Source organism: Dipodomys spectabilis, unplaced genomic scaffold (genome assembly GCF_019054845.1).
Source record: "Dipodomys spectabilis isolate Male_0828 unplaced genomic scaffold, ASM1905484v1 ptg000144l, whole genome shotgun sequence".
NCBI lineage: Eukaryota > Metazoa > Chordata > Mammalia > Rodentia > Heteromyidae > Dipodomys > Dipodomys spectabilis.
Genome location: NW_024870821.1, coordinates 1,707,227 through 1,715,436, shown reverse-complemented (window position 1 = coordinate 1,715,436; position 8,210 = coordinate 1,707,227). Strand labels below are relative to the sequence as shown.

General features: G+C 34.6%; 1 pseudogene; it reads left to right on the top strand.

Annotated features, from left to right (window-relative positions):
- The first annotated feature begins 1,841 nt into the window (after window positions 1-1,841).
- Window positions 1,842-1,941, top strand: LOC122117590 (annotated as a pseudogene).
- Window positions 1,942-8,210: the final 6,269 nt, after the last annotated feature.

Genomic DNA, 8,210 nt, shown 5'->3' with positions numbered 1-8,210 from the left:
TACATAACCAAGTTTTACTGAAGTACCAGTGTTTTGAAGCACTAAGGATCTTCTTAATTAATGTTTTTCTGAATTATATTTGACTTCTAAGTCAAGTTTTCCTAGCCTTGGTAGAAAAATTATGGATCTATCCTTCCAGGAACTATTTTTTGGCCTACTTATACTGGACTGAAATCTTTCATTAATCATTAGGAGAGGGGTATTAAAAATATTCTTGTGACATTTGTGATCTTGTTCACTAATATGGGTTGTTCATCTGTAAATTGAAAGTGTGAATTACAAAAGTTTCTCTCAGATTTTGTGATCTCATCTTTCATTTTAAGTTGCCTTGCATTTCACAATTGCTTACTGCTAAATCCTATATAATTGGGGTCCTGCATTATTATAGGAAATGAGAAGTTGAGATGAGTCTTCAATTACTTTCTGTTGGCATGTGGCATGGGCCTAGGTATGAGGACTTGCCCTTGTTATCTGATGATACAGATAACTGGGACCTGGGATCCTAGGACGCGTGGGTCCTGTAGAAGAATAATACCTTTTGGACATCATATCAGCAAAATTTGGGTATGATCAGAAATATGGAGAAAACCATTCTGGGTCCAGCGAGTTAAAACAATATACAGAGCAGCAGAGTAAAATCCCTTACATATTAAAGGAAAACAACATTTTTTTTTACCATGTGAATTCAGGAGTCTAAGAACACTTAGAAGGTATCACAAGTTTATATCGAAGACATTGCATTGATACTTCTTATATTCTAATATATATTCTAAACTTAATTATTTATATTCCAATCTATTTATTGTAATAAATATCAATTTATTTGTCAAATTATCGATTAATTCTAGTAAGTTTCATTGTGTGAAACATAAAATTAGCACATATAAATATAAAATATATAACTATATGTAATATAAGGAATGTTTTTCATTGTTCTGTTGTGGTTAGGGTATCAAAGGCAACTCTGTTTTACAGTATTATTCCATTATCTCTACCTCAGAGTTTGGTAGAGTTAGACCTAAAGCTTTACCATTTGTAGATTTACAGCCTAGAGGCAAGAGGAAACACTGAGATTAAAACATTACCAATTTAAGGCCTAATATCAAGGAAAAAATATGGACTTCTCCTGGAGCTATGGAAATATTTGGTGATAGAAATTCAGTAGTGTAAGTTCCTGCCTGGTTGGATGGTAGACAGGTCAGGACATTAGGTAATCATGCATAAGAACAATTTTTTTCACCTTTTTGGCTTTAGCTACTTTTGAAATGGTAGGTATAATAAACAATTATATTTTGATAAAATACTTTCTAGTCAGAACTGTTTATTTCTTTATGATCCCTTGTAACTAAGATTAGTTTTTTTCCAGTAAGATAATCTTTGCTGTCAGGGTAAGATATTCTGGTTGGTCTGTTACTACATGGAAGAAGGGTAAAGGGCCAATAGACATTTGTGCCAGTAAGACCTCATTTGGGAAATTTTAAGCTGCAAAATTTTAGAAGTAGCTCTTCAGCAAGGCTTACTTTGAATCCATTAGCTCCACAAAGCTAACTCAGTTGATAAATAAGTACTTGAAAAGCCATATCTTTGAATCTAGCTATAAAGGCTTCAAAGTATGATGAAATTTAAAATGAAAAAGACTTAAAATAGTCATTGGCAAAATAATTGCAAGTGTGAGCAATCTACCGAACAATATGTTTTTTCCACTATACACAGAATTTCAGAGAAATATGATCAATAGCATTGTTAGTAACAATAAGGTTTCCTTGTTACAAATAGGCAACCAAGGATATATGCCTGTATAAAGATTGCATCATTAACTACTTAAATTCACAGGATACTACATGCTTCGGCAGCACGTATACATAAATTACAACAATATAGATATTAACATGCCACTTGGACAGGGATGATCTGAAAATATGCGAAGTATTCCATATTTTTCATTCTTCAGATGCAAGAAATGAAAAACAGTTATTAAAAAGTTGATTACAAAAATACAAGTGTAACAACACATGCGATTCATATAATTAAAAGTTAGTTTGGCATCAGTGTATTACATCTTCACCTTAGAAAGGTCTTTACATAGCATAACTTTACAAAACTTTGAAATTAGATAACATTTTAATTTTATCCCAAAGAAATAAAATACTATAAGGACCTAGGAGAAAAAAGAATCTTAAACTGTTCTTATATGGAATGCAATCTGTAAGGACACATTTATTAATGAATTTATATAATATATAACAATGTAGTATTCAAAGTATTATATCTAGGAAAGAATGAAATAGATTATGGACATCTTACAAACAAAATACAGAATATGTTAAAATATACTTTCTTCAGACAAGCACCAGAAATATCTTTAGTTTCTGTACTACTCATTTCAACAGATACGTTAAAATTATTTCTGATTTAAAAAATCACAAGCTCTACAGAAATCATTATAGATGTATACAAACAACTCTTGAATATATTTTGAAGTCAAAGTCAGGCAATTCATTTGGAAGAATACCATGGAATCCATGAATTTTTAAAGTAAGATATTGCTGTTGCTTTGTATTGTGAAAATATTTTGTACAGAGACAAAGGATGGACTGGCATTTTTGAAATTTAAGTAACTTAACCAAATCATTAAGACGTTGGAGAACAATTTGTACAGCCTTTCACAACTTCAAAGAGGTAGTCATACATACTTATCTTTTGGCAGTATCAAATGCAGTTTCTTCCAAGTTGTTCTTCAGACCTGGTTTAATATAATGGTTCAACAGAAGGAGATCAAACGTATCTTTGCTGTTTCTATTCCCAGCAGCAAGATGCAAGGGTGTCAAGAGGCCTTTAGTTTAGACACTGGTATCTGCATCATGATGAAGTAAGAAAGAAGCCACATTGGTATTATTCCATGTATAAGCACTGTGCAGGTGTGTCCAGCCATTCACAGTTATTGCATGAATATCTGCCTCGAGCCACCAACTCATGGACAATGTCTCAGTGTCAGCTGTAGGCTTCCTGATGAAGAGCGGTATACTCATCTTCATCCCTAGTATTCACACAAGTGGCCTTTTTGGAAATATTTCTCCACACTGTAGCAAGCCGATTAATTTAGGCAGCCCAAAGAAGAAATTTGCTTGGATCCTTCTCCATTTTTTTTTTTTTTGCAAATGATACCATTCCTCACTTTTTCATCTGGTTCCTTGTCTTCATCAGAATTGCCTAACCAGAGACTTTGAGTACCAGTTGGAATGAGGTGTCCATGTATTTCCCCAATAGTTAACATTGGTTGAACTAGTCAGAAAAAACTGGTGAATTTTCTGCATCTTTTTTTTCACCATGATTTGTTTTCTCTTTTTCCATTTTTACTATTCTAAATATTCTAACTGGAGAGTAGAGAATTGATAGAAAGCAGAGGAAAGATTTTCCTCCGTATTAAAAGGTACAGACTGAAAATGAGGACCAGTGGTGTCTTCATGTGCAGCTTATTCTAGGAATGAGAAAATAGGAAATAATACCTTCTATTTAAATGATTTGAGAAATGGCAGAGCAGAAAGTGAAATGATGCAACCAAAAATATAAAAGCAAAATAAATTAGGATAATTATGGAGCAATCATATTATCTATGAGAACCTTGAAAGAGAGAGAGGAAGAGAGAGACGTAATGCACTAACTAGCCACAATATCCATGCCTCTGATCAATTTATAGAGCAAACAATTTTATTTTTAAAAGAGATGGAAATAGAATTTATAGTGTGTCTCTTTATGATGTGCAAAGTTATGTATTGATATACATTGCATTGATCACTTTTCTGTTACTGTGAGGAAAATACCTGCAAAGAACATTTCTGAGGAGGAAATTATTATATTGACTCATGGTTTAAGAGAACACAGTTTAAGAAAAAGTGTCTCCATTGTTTTTAATTATATTTGTATTATCTTAAATAATTGTACAAGGGAATTTGCATTCCACAAATCAGTTTTTATGTACAATGGATCTTTACATAACTTCCCCACACCCTTCCAAATCTCACCCCAGTTTAATTTTTTCTACTTTCATACTATCTCTATTGAATATTATGCCTTCACTCTCTTACTCCATAACTCTTTTTAATCTTTCCCTTTGAATTTTCCTCATAACTTAAGTGATAGTTTCCTGGTATTCATTTTGTTGGATTAAAAATTCAATTTTATAAGAAAATACACCTTTTAAATTCTCCTCTGCAAATAGCATGCTTTGGTTAATATTGCTGTGAAAACTTATATAAAGTTCTATCTTCCAAATATGAGACAGAACATGGGTCCTTTGTGTGTGTGTCTCTGACTTAGTTTACTTAACATATTTTTAGATCTATCCATTTCTTTGCAAATAATGTGACAATCTTCATAATGGATGGGTGCAATACAATTGTGTATATGTGCCACACTTTCTCTAACCATCCTTCTGCCAAAGGGCATCTGGGCTGTTTCCATAAGTTTTCTACGGTGAATAGTGCAGCAGTGAACATGGTCGTGAAAGTCATTTTACTGTAACCTTTTGGAAGAATTCATCACTATCTTTCTGGGAACAATCTTCTAGCCAGTTTTCCAGAATAAGCACATCCCTCTCTTCATCTCCATTAGAACGTATTGCAAATCCTCAAAAACACACTACCCCCTGCAGGTCTCAATAAGCTAAAACCACACGGTGCCCATATTTTTTCAATACTTTTTTTCATAATTGTACATATTATTTAATGAGAAACTTCTATGTACTTTTCTAATGTGGGAATGAGGGACAAGACAATAGTGTAAAGGTAAGAAATATGCAATTTAATTAGCTATTATCATATTTAAAATCATTTTCAGCTCTAACTCATAGCCTCACTTACTATTATTTTAATCTTTATTTGATTACTTCATCTATCCTCTAACTTATAACAGGTGAGTTAAATACAAAGGCAGAAACTGTGGTTTGATTTTGACACTCATGTGTGAGGATGCACAATATGGGTAAATAGATTAATTGGATTTAATAGCTATTATCCATTTTGTTCAAATACAGATGATTTTGCCAAACTGATTCTCACAATTCATATTACATTCAACAACAAGAAACGTGTGACAATTCCCTTTGTTTTGCTCCTTATTAACTTTTGTTTCCATTTTATTTTATTTTTATTTATTTATTTTTCATCTGCCGTGGGGCTTGAACTTGGATCTGGGTGCTTTCCCTCAGCTCTTCAGCTCAAGGCGAGCACTCTACCACTTGGGCCACGGTGCCACTTCCGGTTTTTGAGTGGTTTATTGGAGATAAGAATCTCTCAGACTTCCTTTTCTGTCTGCTTTGACTTGCAGTCTTCAGATCTCAGCGTCCTGAGTAGCTAGGATTACAGGCATGAGCCAAAGGCACCCAGCTACCATTTTATTTTATAATGTAGGATGATTTCACAAATCTATTGTAGATACAAAAATATGCTAAAATATTTCTATCCGTATGCATTGATATATACATACACACATATATTACACAGGTTATAAAGATAATTTATAACTTCTGTAACTGCACAATTTACTAAATTATTAAAATCATTGATGGCTCATGGCTGGAATCCTGGTTACTCAGGAGGCTGAGATCTGACGATTGTGGTTTGAAGCCATCCTGGGCAGGAAAGTCCATGATCCTCTTATCTCCAAACAACCAACAGAAAATCAGAATTGGAACTGTGGATGAAAGTGGTAGAGTGGTAGCCTTGGGAGAAAAAGCTCAGGGACATCACCTAGGCTCTTAGTTCAAGAAGTACAATCTACCCCAAAAAATCTATTTAATTTACCCCTGTGTAAGTAGAGTATTTCCATCACCCAAGTGCACATCCATACTCATTTGCAAGGTAACTGTTTTGTCTGAAGTACCACAAAACATTATCACTTAAGTAGAAAGTATTGCAATGTGGGTTCATTCTATCTCTCTCATGGATTTTTCTCCACTCAAATACTCAAATCTTACAATTATTTAAAATCATAGTTTTTTCTTTAATACCCATAATATTAGAGTTTGAATTGAGTGTCTTGTGCCCCCAAAATGGTTGTTCTTACCACTTTGTCATGTCCTCAGACTTAAATTATTCTGATTATTTTTCAGATAGAATCTGGCTTCCTACTTGTATCTGATTTTGGGCTCAGTACACTTTATGTTATTCTTCCTGGAATTTAAAATAACAGGTGCATGGCATTGTGTACAGATCTTTCTGTCCAGTCTGGGCTTTAAGCACTATCCTTACAACAGTTCACTCCCATGTAGTCAGGATATTCATAAGCTTGTCATAGTTTTTTTTTTTTTATATTTGCATTTTCTGCAGGTTCTTCAGTACTGAATTAATTTATGTTTTCTTGGGTTGTTTTGTTTCATTTGAATATATGGATTATTGTTCTTCACTTTTCCTTTTGTTTCTTTCACTCATGTTCTTACCTAAAGTGGTGAGAAACCAATTCTTCTTTCTCAAGATAGTCAAGATGAATATTATTTATTCCAAAGAAATTTCAGTAATATTTAAACACCTCATACCTATGAATAGTATACAAATGCTAAGTTTTGAGAAGGGTCTTTTTATTTGCACAGCAGTCTTTGGCATACACAGACAGATCATGAATTTTATGAAGTTAGTAAAACTACAGATGTTCGCCAGGAGGAGAAAAACCTATTATTGTTTAACAGGGTCTAACCTTCTGGTGAAAGAAATATGCTGCTTGATGCAGGATTACACAAAATCATATTCCTAGGAGGAACCTAAAAATCATCTAATACAACAGACTTGAGAGAGACGAATTGACTTCCTGAATAATTTACTTTTGGGTCAAATAAAAGCAGGCTTCCAAAGCGAGAGTAGACTTTAGAGAAACATGAGTTGTATGTTAATAGGTGCTTAGCTGATTTTCTTAATTTGTAAACTAATACAGGGAAATAAACTACAGCAAGGTTAAAATTAAAGAACTTCACATTGAAATATTCATTTGTGTGTGTGTGCACGCTCATGCGAGTACGCGCACACACATGTGCATGTGCTCATGCATACATTCATTATTCTTGAGGCTTGATATTGCGTAGGTATTATTCTAAGCTTCTGTGCCCAAAGGTAGTGGTCTACCACTTGAACCACTGTTCCACTTCTGGTTTTTTTGAGATAATCGCATGTATTTTCATGATTTGACTAGCTTTGAACAGTGGCCTTCAGATCTCAGCCTCTTGAGTAACTACCTAAGCTGATTCAGCCTATGAGTAGCTAGTTAAAATTCTGTCTGTCCTCTATGCTTCACTGCTCTTTTATTCTTATCCTGAGGTAATCACAAGCCTAAGTCATATATGTCACTATGATGGGCTGTGATAGCTCCATTTTGAGAGGTCATGCAGTGTATATAGGAAGCCACTGTGCTCCAACCTATGTCAGTTTACACATCTAGGAGCTCTTGATTGGTGACACGCTGGACTGACTCAAACAAAATTCATTATTTTTCTGATTTTGAGGGGGTGAGTTGTCGTTTGGTTTTGGTATTTCTTTTTATTTTTTCTGGGTTTCCATTATTTTATTTAGTTAATTTTAGGTAGACTTGCTACCTTCCATCATAGCAGAAGGATGGAAGAATACAAAGAATCATCCTCCATATTCTTGAATGAAGAGATCATCAATCAATACCAGATGAAAGAGCTCATCGACCATGATACCAATGGACAAGTGAAGCTGGCCATCCACACCTCACACACATGGAAGTGGCAGTTAAAATACTCCTGAAGGGATGAAAGGTTAAAGTTTGAGGCAGTGACCACTTGTTGCTTGTTTCTGTCTAGCAAAGCAACACGTGGTGGTAATCCAAATACCTGGTTGATTGTGTGCCTTTATAAGACCTGCAAATCCTTTGGTCGGGGCTCTCCTCCTAGGCTTCACTGTGTCAGAGTGTAGGACAAGGCCCAAGCTGCAGCCTGTTTAAATAAAAAAGCTGTAGAGTCTGACTCTTGGTGGTCTTTTTGCTGGGAGGGGTTCCTGCAACCATGGCATAACATATTAGTGGGGTTCGTCTGAGATACCCCCCAAAGACCCCTGAGACCTCATACTCCAAAGGTAAAACAGCATTGTCTTTGTTAATTTGTCTTGTCCTCTCGTTTGTCTGTTTTACTTTCATTTTCCCTTGTGAGGATATCCCCTCAAATTTGTAAAGGGCTTTCAAAGTGGACCCACTTGCACGACAAC